Source organism: Lepidochelys kempii, chromosome 1, assembly GCF_965140265.1.
Source record: "Lepidochelys kempii isolate rLepKem1 chromosome 1, rLepKem1.hap2, whole genome shotgun sequence".
Classification (NCBI taxonomy): domain Eukaryota; kingdom Metazoa; phylum Chordata; order Testudines; family Cheloniidae; genus Lepidochelys; species Lepidochelys kempii.
The window spans coordinates 1966754-1980339 of record NC_133256.1 but is presented as its reverse complement, the minus strand read 5'-3'; the positions used below and the strand labels follow the sequence as shown (position 1 = coordinate 1980339).

The 13586-nt window shown below is 49.6% G+C and overlaps 1 pseudogene; it reads left to right on the top strand.

Annotated features, from left to right (window-relative positions):
• The first annotated feature begins 9283 nt into the window (after positions 1-9283).
• LOC140914865 (olfactory receptor 52B2-like) lies at positions 9284-11607 on the top strand (annotated as a pseudogene).
• Positions 11608-13586: the final 1979 nt, after the last annotated feature.

Below are 13586 nucleotides of genomic sequence, written 5' to 3'. Positions count from 1 at the left end.
CACACTCCACTGAGATGGCGTGATAGACATCTGTCTGGGGTCAGAGTGGGCTTGAGGGAGGCTGATGGCTTGGGGCAGGAGAGGGTGTGTGTGTCCCAGCCAGGGTCTGCCCACTCTGCGAGTGTGGAGCCAGGCTGGGGAGAGCAGGCAGGGCAGTGGCAGGTTTGTACCTCAGTTAACTGGAAGTTCACAACCTGTTTAATTTTCCCCATTTTTCCAGTATCTCCTGGCTCTGGGCGGAAGGAGGGAGGCAGAGAGTTAGTTACTGACCCGGTTACACACCGGCTCTCGGTTCACCACCTTCTGCTCCCACTGTACATCACAAGAAAAAGGCATCCTTCCTTTCTCAGTAGGCAGTCCTGTAACCGCAGGGCAAAGTGTCTGCATGGCAGGGAGATGTAGTCCCTGGATGACATCCACACAGGCTGGGAATCGGGACTGGGACTCAGGAGACCTGGGTTCTATCCCCAAGCTCTCCCACCAGCCTGTTGGAGAACCTTGGGGAGACGTGAAGCAGGGCCATGGGCTTTGATTCCTACCCTGCACCGCTCTCCTTACTTTCAGTGGAGCTATTCCGGATCTGCACCAAGACAGAGAAGAATCCGACCCAGAGAGCCGGCTCACCCCTGGCTTCACATCCCCATTATTCACAGATTCATTAATTCCAAGTCCAGAAGGCACCGTTGTGTTCATCCAGTCTGACCCCCTGCATCACACAGGCTAGGGAACTGTCCCAAAATAATTCCTAGGGCAGATCTCCTAGAAAAACATCCCATCTTGATTGAACAATGGTCAGTGATGGAGAATCCACCACAACCTTTGTAAATTGTTCCAACCTTAATGGTTAATTACCATCCCTGTTAGAAATCTACACTTTTTCCCCAGTCTCAATGTGTCGAGCTTCCACATCCAGCCAGTGGATCGTGTGAGACCTTTCTCGGCTAGACAGAAGAGCCCATTGTTAAATATTTGTTCCCTGTGTAGATACTTACACACTGTGATCAGACTTTATTTTCTCTTTGTAAATCTAAACAGATTCGGCTTTTTGAGACTCTCACTATCAGGCAGGGTTTCTAATCCTTTAGTCATTCCCGTGGCTCCTCTCTGAGCCCTCTCCAATGGATCAGCATTTCTCTTGGGTCTGTCCATTTCGGGGAGCAGGGAGGTAGGGGCTGCCAAGGCCATTGCTGCTCACAAAGATGTCATCAGTGATGTCACAGTCGGCCCAGCTGGGGGGCAGTGCCAGGAACCCCTGCAGAAGCGGGAGGGGCAGGAGGGAGCTGGTGTCCTGGGAGTGGAGAAGTGGGGGCTGGTATGCATGATTTGGGCCTGGATTCTGGCATTACGCAGGGCAGGGGGAGGTCGGTTCCCTTCTCCTGCTTCCCCACCCGTAGATCGGTGATCACGGGAGCAAGAACAATACTACGAACATCACCACAGTGAAGCAAACCCAGCCCCCATTGCTCTCCGGCTCTCCTCGGCCCTCCCTGAGCCTCACCAAGCATGGTGGACAGCGGAGAGATCACCATCGCCTGCCCAGTCACCGCCGCCAACCCCCGCATCATCCGAGTCACGAGGGAAACCCCCCTGGTGAGGGAGGAGTTTGCAGGGAAGCCAGAGGGCCCTGCACCCCGACTCCGCAGTCAGCCGTGACTCTCAGCCAGCATGGAGAACAGAAGGTTTATTTCTCGAAGGAACAGAGTGTGGAACAGAACTTCTTCGTGGGGTTTGAGGAGAAGGGGTGGGCTGGGGCCTCAGGGGGAGGGCTGGTGTGAGGGTGGGGGGCTTGTGGAGGAGGGGTGGGACGAGGTCTCACGGGGAGGGGCAGAGGAAGTCGGGGCCTTGGGGAAAGGGGCGGTGCGGGGGGGGCAGGCCACAGTTCAGGCACCACTGTCCCCCACCACCACACACACATTTTTTGGAGCTTCCGCCGCACCCCTTTGGGTGCTGAGCTTGAGTCATCCAGGGACTGGCTTTTCACAGCGCCTGAGCACCCGCCACTCCGGTGCAGAGAGTGGGCACTGCGAGTGCTCCGCACCGCTTGAAATCTTGGCTGAGGTGTGTCCCAGGCTGGGGGCTGCAGCAGGCCAACTTTGCACCTTGGTAGAGGGACACGGGAACCACCAGACTGGATCCTTGTTGCGTCCATCTAGCTCAGCAGCCTGTCTCCAACAGGGGCCAGCACCAGGTGCTTCAGAAGCAGCTGTGAGAATCTCTCAGGAGACGGGATAATCTTCCCCTCACACCCTGCGTCCCATCCTTAGCTCTAACAGAGATTGGCTTAAAGCCTGAGCCATGGGGGTCACTCTCCCTTCCAAAATGTGTGTTGTCATTAATGCTGGTAACTCTGGGTATTTCTGATACCCAGATAAATGTCCAATCCCTTTTTGAATCTTGCAAAGGTCTTGGCCTCAACAAAATCCTGCAGCACTGAGTTCCACAGTTGGATTACGTCTTTTGTGGGAAAGTATTTCCTTGTATGGGCTTTTATTTACCACCTTTTACTTTCCTTGCATGTCACTTGTTCTACTGTAATGAGAGAAAGAGTAGCTCCCGATTTCCCCTCTCTCTACCACCTACTCTCTTACATATACATATATACTCTCTTACATAGGGAGAGACAAGGGGTGGGGCAGGTGATATCTTTTATTGGAACAACTTCTGATGGGGAGAGAGACAAGCTTTCCAGCTCATGGAGCAGTTCTTCAGGTCTGACAAAGGCACTCAGAGTGTGCCAGATAAATACAAGGTGGAACACATAGTTTAGCATGAGTAGTTCACACCTATTTGAAGGGACAGTTCAAGTGAACAGGCTGACAAAAGTTGATCCAGTAAAAGATATTCCCTCCCCCACCTTGTTTCTCTAATGTCCCAGGACTGACAGGGCTACAGCGACATGGCACACACACACACATAGGTTTTCAGGATGGTTGGACTAAGTGAGACTAACGGCAATCTGTATAAGAACTACTGTGATGGTTCTCAGGGCTCTCAGGATTGTGAGTCACCTCATTACCCTCTGATTTCAAGATCCAATTCTTCATGAGAAGGTCCAGGCACCAGGAGATGTCTCCACAGTTAAAGGATCTAGAGGGCCTCTCCCTGCTTTGTGTTCTGCGGAAACAGTCTTTTGTCTCTGTCCATAGTCAGGGCAACCCCATCTCTTGTAATGTTCCTTCATTTACCTCCAAGTAGCGTTGATTATTTTCAGTTGTCTCTGATGGTTTTCCATTGATAATCTTGGGATGGAACAAGGGTGGACAATTGAGCCTAACATTACATCCCTGGCTAACCAGGGTGGGGTGACGACGCCCTCCAGGAATAGCCATCACCAAGACACACTATGCCCTGGTGACTAACTTCTACTCCAAGTCCATAAAGCACACTGTCAATATCAATATGTTATTCTTTAACTATTACCTGGACAAGTTACTAGCTTTTTGCACACACCTTACATGCTTCTCTTTATGGATAAATATTCAGTAAGACTTGTGTGTGAGATGAGAGTTGTTTGCAAAGAACAGGGAACTCTTTGCCAGGGCCTCAGTGTCACAACGACCTTTCAAAATAACATAAAAAGGGAGAAATGATCAGATCAAACAAGTGAGAGGAAGAAAGGGTTAATTCTCTGCTGCTTTTCTCGACCTGAGCCAGTCACAGAGGCCAGGTCCCTGGGGCTCCCTGCTGGCTCTGAGCCCCCCGCTGGGGTTCACAGGGCAGCAGTATAAATATCCCTGTACCAAAGCCCTGGTCAGTGCAGATTCCTTGCCGCTTGCAGCTCGTTGACTGGGTCACAGGTAGGGATTCCTCATCTCCAGCTGGGACAGGAGCTGGTGAGTAATTTGAATGGAAAATGAATCTGTGAAGGGGCGAATGGAAACACATGAAAGCTATGAAATGTCTGAGCTGGGGTTGGAAAGCATGGGGAGGGTGTGACTGTAATTGCAGGACCAGGATGGGAGCCGGGGCACGGAGATAACACTCCTGTGACGGCACTGAGGTTCGGTGTTAGGAAGAGGTCACCGGGTTACCCTGATCCACTCCCACGGAAGTCACTGGGGTCCTGCTGTTGAACCCAGTGGGCGCCGGACGGGGCCATTCTTCGTTAATGTGACTCTTCAGAGTAAATCTAAGCAGGCCCTGTGATATTCTACACCCCAAATCCCGAGGCCGTCACTCTCATTAACGCCATAAGGACCCCAGGGCTGGGTCCATTCCGCTTGGCAGAAATTAGCTGGTTTCAAGGAGCCTGGCGGCGAATGTCCGAACTAAACAACTCAGGCACAACCGACTCTAAGGGCTGCTTTGATACCCGTGTTCCAGCGACTTCGGGTGACCACATCTCCCTACGTTGAATGCGGGACAGCTGGTCAAATTACTTGTCTTCAGGCAAGTTCCACAACAATCCGTCAGAACTATGCAGTAGAAATGTTCAAATTAACATCAAGTTGACTGAGTCCCTGTTAAAAACAATTTGGCATAATTGGATTCTTTTTTAACTACCTTCTTCACTTTAAATCTTTAGGGTCCACACAGGGCGGGGTGACACCCCCCCCCCATCCCCATGGGGACACCTGACACACACACACTCCCGTACACCTCTCTCACACTGGGTGGGGCGCGGGGTGACTGACCGACTGACCTGCCTCTCCCTGTCCGGCGCGCTCCGCCCTCCATGCTTGGCTGGGCCCTGGTAAGGGCTTGCTTCTCCTGGTACCTCGTGCCGTGTCTTCTCAAGGCAACATGTGTGTGTGTGGGGGGGGTGGGAGCGGGATGCAAGGTCATATTCCCTCCCCCCAAGATTTCTGCCCGGGTTCACACCAGAATCTGGCCAGCAGCAGCCTTTCGGCACTGTGCATGAGGGAAGGGACAGGAGCTGCTTCCAGCTGCAGGGGAGGAGGGGGTGGGGGAAAGGATAAGAACATAAGATTGGCCAGACTGGGTCAGACCAAAGGTCCATCTAGCCCAGTGTCCTGTCTTCTGACAGTGGCCAGTGCCAGGTGCCCCAGAGGGAATGAACAGACAGGAATCATGCAGTGATCCATCCCCTGTCGCTCATTCCCAGCTTCTGGCAAACAGAGGCTAAGGACAACATCCCTGCCCATCCTGGCTAACAGCCCTTGTTGGACCTATCCTCCATGCACTCATCTAGTTCTTTTTTGAACCCTGTTATGGTCTTGGCCTTCACAACATCCTCTGGCAAAAATTTCACAGGTTGATTGTGCATTGTGGGAAGAAATACTTCCTTTTGTTTGTTTTAAACCTACTGTCTATTAATTTCGTTGGGTGATCCCTGGCTCTTGTGTTATGAGAAGGAGTAAATAACACTTCCTTATTCTCTTTCTCCACAGCAGTCATGATTTTATAGACCTCTATCATATCCCCCCTTAGTCATCTTTTTTCGAAGCTGAAAAGTCCCAGTCTTATTAATCTCTCCTCATATGGAAGCTGTTCCATACCCCGAATCATTTTTGTTGCCCTTTTCTGAACCTTTCCCAATCCAATATATCTTTTTTGAGATGAGGCAACCACATCGGCACGCAGTATTCAAGATGTGGGCATACCGTGCATTTATATAGAGGCAACATGATATTTTCTGTCTTATTGCCTATCCCTTTCTTAATGATTTCCAACATTCTGTTCGTTTTTTTGGCTGCCGTTGCACACTGAGTGGATGTTTTCAGATAACTCTCCACAATGATGCCAAAATCTCTTTCTTGAGTGGTAACAGCTAATTTAGACTCCATTATTTTATGTGTACGGTTGAGACTATGTTTTCCAAAGTGTATTGCTTCGCATTTATCAACATTGAATTTCATCTGCCATTTTCTAGTCCAGTCACCCAGTTTTGAGAGATCTTTTTGTAGCTCTTCACACTCTGCCTGGGACTTAACTATCTTGAGTAATTTTGTATCATCCACAAATTTTGCCACCTCGCTGTTTACCCCTTTTTCCAAATCATCTATGAATATAATGAATAGGACTGATCCCCGTACAGACCCCTGGGGAACACCACTCTTTACCTCTCTCCATTCTGAAAACTGACCATTTATACCTACCCTTTCTTTCCTATCTTTTAACGAGTTACCAGTCCATGAGAGGACCTTCCCTCTTATCCATGATAGCTTACTTTGCTTATGAGCCTTTGGTGAGGGACCTTGTCAAAGGCTTTCAGAAAATCTAAATACATTATGTCCACTGGATCCCCCCTGTCCACATGCTTGTTGACCCCACTCAAAGAATTTGAATAGATTAGTGAGGCGTGATTTCCCTTTAGAAAAAAACATGTTGACTATTCCCCAACAAATTATGTTCATCTATTTGTCTGACAATACGGTTCTTTACTATAGTTTCAACCAGTTTGCCCAGTACTGAAGTCAGGCTTACAGGCCTGTAATTGCCAGGATCACCTCTGGAGCCCCTTTTAAAAACTGGCGTCACATTAGCTATCCTCCAGCCGTCTGGGACAGAAGCTGATTTAAATGATAGGTTACAGACTACAGTTAGTAGTTCTGCAATTTCACATTTGAGTCCCTTCAGAACTCTTGGGTGAATCCCATCTGGTCCTGGCGACTTATTACTGTTTAGTTTATCAATTTGTTCCAAAATCTCCTCTAATGACACCTCAATCTGGGACAGTTCCCCAGATTTGTCATCTAAAAAGAATGGCTCAGATTTGTGAATCTCCCTCACATCCTCAGCCTTGAAGATGACCTAGCCAGTTTCTCGCTGATCACACACTCCCAGGGGTTAAGTGTAGCTCCTCCACCCTCCGAAACCACTTCTCTCTGAAGCTTCAGCACACCTGGTCCCTGTCAATTCCCCTTCATTGACTGCTCCCCAGTCACTTACGGCAGGAAGCGCTGTCTACGGGGTGCAGTAGATCCCACCTTTGCCACCAGTTGTCACGACGTGAGGGGGAGTCAGGGCCCTGCACCCCCACTTCCTGCGATTCACCGTGACTCTCAGCCAGCCAGTAGAACAGAAGGTTTATTGGAGAGGACAGGAACACAGTTCAAATCAGAGTTTACAGGCATAAAGAGGATCCCTTAGTCAGGCCGTTCTGTGGGGCAGGGAGATTAGACCCCAGCCTTGGGGCTCCCTCCTCTTCCCCAGCCAACCCCCAAAACTGGAAACCCCTCCAGCCATCTCACCCAGCCTCACCCCAGCTCCTCCTCCAGCCTTTGTCCACTTTCCCAGGCAGAAGGTGTCACCTGGCCCCAACCCCCCTCCAGGGCTCAGGTTACAGGCTGAGGAATCTTCCCTCAAGGGAAGCCTCCCATCCCCAATGAAACTCCCCTGCAACATCCCCAGGTCAAACCTGCCCCACTCCCTTCTGCACCACACATGCCCCAGTGGGGGTCGGGATGTGGGGGGGGGAGCAGGGGAGCTGGGGTGGGGCATGATGAGGCAAGGCAAGGAGAGGATAGTGAGAGGGGGAGCATGTAAAGGGCTGATGGGTGGCAGTAGAGGTAACACGTAACCGGCCGCTGCCTGGTGCCTGCCCGCACTCACCGGCCACTGCAGCTCGCAGCGCCCAGCCAGTGACGATGGGAAACGGGACGGGGGGCGGGGCCCTGCTGGGCGAGAGCCGGCACATAGTGGGGGCTGCGCTGATGGACCAGCAGGGGGAGCGGCTGAACCCATGGGCTGCATCTTCGCCCTGCCACCAGCCTTGCACAGCCACCCGCGTCGTTGGCCAATAGACCCCCACACACACACTCACCGTTGGAAGGTGGGCATCTGGGAAACAGGGATCTGGCCAGCAGCAGGACCTGCCAGTACTGATGGGGGGAGTGAGAAAATATGGGACAATTTACCTGTTTGAAGAAAAAGTCAGGACACCTGCAGGAGGGCTTAAATACGGGACTGTCCCTTTAAAAACGGGATTCTGGTCCCCCTGCACCGACTGCAGCTGCAGTTCCCCGGAGCAGAGCTACCAGCGCGGCTAGGCTTAAAATCCTGCCCCGGCGCAGCTGCACCGCTGTGGTGCGTTAGTGGAGACGCTCTGCGCTGAGGGGGGAGAGCTCCCCCGGCAGCGTAGTTAGTCCTCCTCCCCATGGGACGTAGCCATGTCTACACAGGGGGTCAGGTTGGTGTATCCATGTCACTCATGGGTGTGGATTTTTCACCCCCCTGGGCAACGTGGTTATCCCGCTATAGGTCTGTAGTGCAGACCAGAGCTTAATTGAGATTGGCTTCACATCCTGAAAAAAACTTGCAACTTTGCTCATGTGCACATGTTCATAAAAGTCAATGGGAGTTGCTCCTGAATGACTTTACTTATGGGCTTGTGTGTTGGTCGGTTCAAGGCCCCAGTGCCAGCAGGAGGACTGTCAGTGAAACAGGTTCTGCTTTCACTCTGTTATAAACTGGGGGTGATTTCACAGTAGTGAGTGTGAAATTGGGGTAAGTGCCAGAAGAACTAGTCGTGTGACTGCTTTCTCACTTTCACAGTCACCGCTTGAGCCCTGAGAGCGACTGTAGCAAACGTGCGGAGGAGAGATTCTGCTGTGGACAGCAACACCAGGAGGGCGCGCCCTGCGTCACCTGGGGCCAGAACCATCCAAACCATCGTCCCTCTTCTGGAATGGAGATATTACGTCACAGGGGCAGTACGTAACTTGTCGTGGGTCACCAGTGTGGTAAAATGTTCGGCTGTGTGTGTCTGTGTTCTCGCTGTGTCTTGTCCCAGCTCTGCGCAGACAGCTGGCCTAGCAGACCTCGAGCGAACAACCCAATGACCACAAGATCCCTTAAGGTACGAAAGCACCCAGCCAGGTTTATTGTCGATGAAGCATGTTACTGCTATCCCGCGGACCCTACCGGACCACTAAGGCACGTCTGCCTGTTAGAATGAACCAGCTCAGTGAACAGCGGGACTTTCCGTTCCTCCCTAGGCTAGACAGAGACACTCCCTTTGAGGCTCCATTTCATACATCAATACAAACAAGTTACGTACTGACCCTCTAACATAGTTAATTAACACCCTCTGACGTAGCCGGGTGCCACTCATCACTTTGTACATCTCTACCCATCACACTGTCATCCTGATCTTATATTTAGGATGGGTCACTGTCATAAATATAAAGGGAAGGGTAATCAGCTTTCTGGGAACAGTGCTATAAAAGCCCTCCTGGCCAGAGGCAAAATCCTCTCACCTGTAAAGGGTTAAGAAGCTCAGGTAACCTGGCTGGCACCTGACCCCAAATGACCAATGAGGGGACAAGATACTTTCAGATCTGGGGAGGGGGGAAGAATGCTTTTGTCTGTCTGTGTGATACCTTTGCCGGGAAGAGATCAGGAATGCAGCCTTACAACTCCTGTAAAGTTAGTAAGTAATCTAGCTAGAACATGCATTAGATTTTCTTTTGTTTAATGGTTTGCATGAGTGCCCTGTGCCCAGCACCTCTTAGAAATGTGTGGCTTTGAAATATCAGCCCTGTGCTTGCCAGATTCTGTGATCGGGGCCTGCCTCTAGCTCACAGCCTAATTGTGCTTTACATCAACAAGGTTTTGATTACTTTATCCCAGGCCTCAGGCCTCATACTAGGCCTCTAATCCAAGGGTTTATGTCTCAGGCTCTCTTCCTGTTACAGTCCCGCAGTACGAGAGTGCCATAAATATAAAGGGAAGGGTAGCAACCTTTATGTATGCAGTCATATAAAATCCCTCTTGGTCAGAGGTACAGAATCACTTACCTGAAAGGAGTTAATCTGTTCAATTAACCTCGTTGGCACCCGAGCAGAGGGACCAATGGGGAAAGAAGATACTTTCAAATTTGGGGGAGGGGGAAGGTTTTTTTGTGCTCTCTTTGTGTGTGCCCTTTCGGGACAAAGAGAGAGACCAACCAAGTAACCCAGCTCCTAAAAAGATGCTGAAATGATACATGTAAAATTACAGAAATTGTCAGTAATAGCAAGGATTATCTTTTGTTTTGGCTTGTGAATTTTCTCTATGCTAAGAGGTAATTTTATTCCTGTTTTGTAACTGGGAAGCAGAGTCAGAGGGGGATCCTCTGGTTTTAAATCTTTTTATTTACCCTGTAAAGTTGTCTTCAATCCTGATTCTCCAGGTGTGATTCTTTTACTTTTTTTTTTTTTTAATAAAATTCTTCTTTTAATAACCCGATTGATGTTCAGTGTCCTAAAACCCAGGGATTTGGTCTGTGCTCACTTTGTTAACCTATCGGTTGGTATATTATTCTCAAGTCCCCTCAGGAAAAGGGGTGAAGGGTCTTGGGGTGATATTTCTGGGGGGGGGATAGGGCTCCAAGTGGTCCCTCCCTGAATGTTTTTTTTTAAATCACTTGGTGGTGGCAGCAACACCGTCCAAGGACAAGGAAAGGAATTTGTGCCTTGGGGAAGTTTTAAGCCTAAGATGGTGGAATATAACCTTAGTGGGTCTTCCATGAAGGTCCCCACATCTGTACCCCAGAGTTCAGAGTGGGGAGGGAACCCTGACAGAGAGTCTTTCTGGTTTTATGGTCCCACCCAGGAGGCAGTTGTCACACAACAAAGTTTTTGATGGTGTCTATGATTCTCTCAACAAATGCATTCTAGTCCGAGCTCACACTTGAGTTCTCACTGATTTTCTCTTTTCCTGTTAGTTACTGGAAGCTGAATAGAAGATCCAAGTGATGGTACATGATGCCAGCTGAAAATCACTCTGTTTTTGACCCTGTGACCTACATCCTGACCGGCATCCCGGGTACAGCGGAGTCTCATGTCTGGATCGCCATCCCCTTCTGTCTGATGTATGTTACGACACTTTGTGGGAACTCTCTCCTACTGTTCATCATACTAACAGAACAAAGCCTCCATGAGCCCATGTATCTATTGGTCTCCATGCTGGCCACTGCTGATCTGCTGTTATCTACCACGACAGTGCCTAAGATGCTGGCTGTATTCTGGTTTAGAGCGGGAGAAATTACTTTTGCTGGCTGCCTGACCCAAATGTTCTTCATCCATGCCAGTTTTATTGCCGAGTCGACTATCCTACTGGCCATGGCGTTTGATCGGTACGTTGCCATCTGCGACCCCCTGAGATACACCACCAGGCTAACCAAGTCAGTGATCGGGAAGATAGGGCTAGCAGTTGTCACAAGAAGTTTCTGTATCATTTTCCCTCTCATCTTTCTCGTGAAGCAGCTGAAGTTCTGCAGAACCAACCTCCTGCCTCACACCAACTGTGAGCACATGGTCATAGTGCGGCTGGCCTGTGACGACATTACAGTCAACATCTGGTATGGCTTAGCCATGGCTATTTTAGCAATTGGTTTGGATGCCGTGCTCATTTCTTTGTCTTATGGGTTGATCCTCAGGGCCGTCTTCCGGCTCCCCTCCAAGGACGCCCGGCTCAAGGCTCTCCACACCTGCGGCTCCCACATCTGTGTCATACTGATGTTCTACACGCCGGCCTTTTTCTCCTCTTTTGCACACCAGTTTGGGCACATCATCCCAGGTTATATTCTCATCCTACTGGCCAACCTCTACGTGCTCATTCCCCCCATGTTCAACCCCATCGTTTATGGGGTGACAACAAAAGAGATCCTGAAATGCATGATCAACAGGTTTTATCGATCCTGCAGCAGAAGCTCCCTGCTGAGCTAAAGGAGACAACAGAAAATGCTTTGGGACTTGGAAATTAAAGCCAGGTTTGTATGTAAACTATAGGGGTGTTATAATTATGTACTTTCACTGCATAAGCTCGAAAGGTGGTCTCTCTCATCAACAGAAGTTTGTCCAATGACAGATATCTAGTCCCCCATTTTGTCTCTCTAATATCCTGGGACTGACATGGCTACCATAGCACTGTGCACTGCCAAACAAGGCAGCCAGACCAAGTGAGTCTTGTTCTAAGTTGAAGGGAAACAGAAAAACAAGAAAGAACAAAGGTAGAAATCACCATGAGACAGAGAGAGCACGGTGTGTGCATCTCCTCTGTGACAAGCTGCATCTGAGCTGCACTCTTAATGGCAAGAGAAAGCAGCAGCCAAGGGGGCCATACTATGGGACAGTGGGAAGTGCACTGGGCTACACTTTGGGAGAGAGGGGCTCTAGTCTTGGTTCTGCCACCAACCTGCTATGTCACCTTGGGAGAGTTTCTTTCCTCCTCAAACTCCTAAATCCTTCTCAGGGTCACAGCTTTGCTGGCCTCAGTCCCCCATTCTGGAGCTAAGACCTGCATCCCACAGATTTTGTGTTTTGCTGCTTTACGGCACATTTCGTGTGGATAGGCCCAGCTTCCTCAGGCTGATCTCGCTCTCTTTCCTACACTCGAGGCTTTGTGGGGGTGGCTGGGTAGGAGAGAGGTCAGGGGGTGCTGTGGCCTGGTGCACTGGGCGAGGGGCTCATTTGCACATGATCTCCAGTCCTCCTGCTGTGGGAGAGAGAGGGGGGGAATAGAATTGTGTGTGTGCGATTAGCTGTTTTTTGTCCTGTGCTAAAGGAATTTTTTTGCCGCTAAGGATAATGTGCTGACTCCTCCTGGGGCTTGGGGGCTTGTTTGGCCTTCTGCTGGCGTCTCACAACATCCAACAAAAATGCTGTGGGAATCTTTTTTCCTTTTATTCTCACCTTCCATTCCTGCAGCTGTTGAGAAGAAACGTCTCATAAGAACGGTGTATACTGGGCCAGGCCAAAGTGCCACAGTGGCCAATGCCAGGTGCTTCAGGGGGGTGAACAGAACAGGGCAATCATCAAGTGATCCATCCTCTCTCATCCCATCCTGGCTTCTGGTGGTCAGAGGTTTTGGGACACCAGCAGCATGGTCTTCCATCCCCGACCATCTTGGCTTATAGCCATTGATAGACCTATCCTCTGTTAATTTATCTAATTCTTTTTTAATCCTTTGGCCATCACAACATCCCCTGGCAATGAGTTCCACTGGTTAGCTCTGTGTTCTATGAAAAAATACTTCCTCTTGTTTGTATTAAATCTGCTGCCTATTAATTTTGTCAGGTAACCCTTGGTTTTTGCATTCTGTGTATATGTAAATAGCATTTCTCAATTCACTTTCTCCACACCAGTCATGATTTTATAGACCTCTGTCATATCTCCCCTTCATTGTCTCTTGTCTAAGCTGAATGGTCTCAGTCTTTTTAGTGTCTCCTCATACGGACGCCGTTCCATCCCCTTAATCATCTTTGTTGCCCTTCTCTGAATCTTTTCAAGTTACACTATGTCCTTTTTGAGACGGGGCTACCAGAACTGGACGCACTATTGAAGGTGTGAGCATACCATGGATTTATACACTGGCCGTATGATATTTTCTGTCCATTCCATAATGGTTCTTAACAATCCATTAGCCTTTTTGACCACTGCTGTGCCTAGACCAGAAGTTTTCAGAGAACTGTCCACGGTGATGCTACGATCTCTTTGTTGGGTGGTATCAGATCATTTAGACCCCATCCTTATATATGTGTAGGTAGGATTATTTATCCCAGTGTGCATCATTTTGCACTTATCAATGCTGAATTTCATCGGCCATTTCATAGCCCTGTCATCCAGTTTTGTGAGATCCCTCTGTAACTGTTCACAGTCTGCTTTGGACTTAACTAGCTTGAATAATTTTGATTCCTCTCC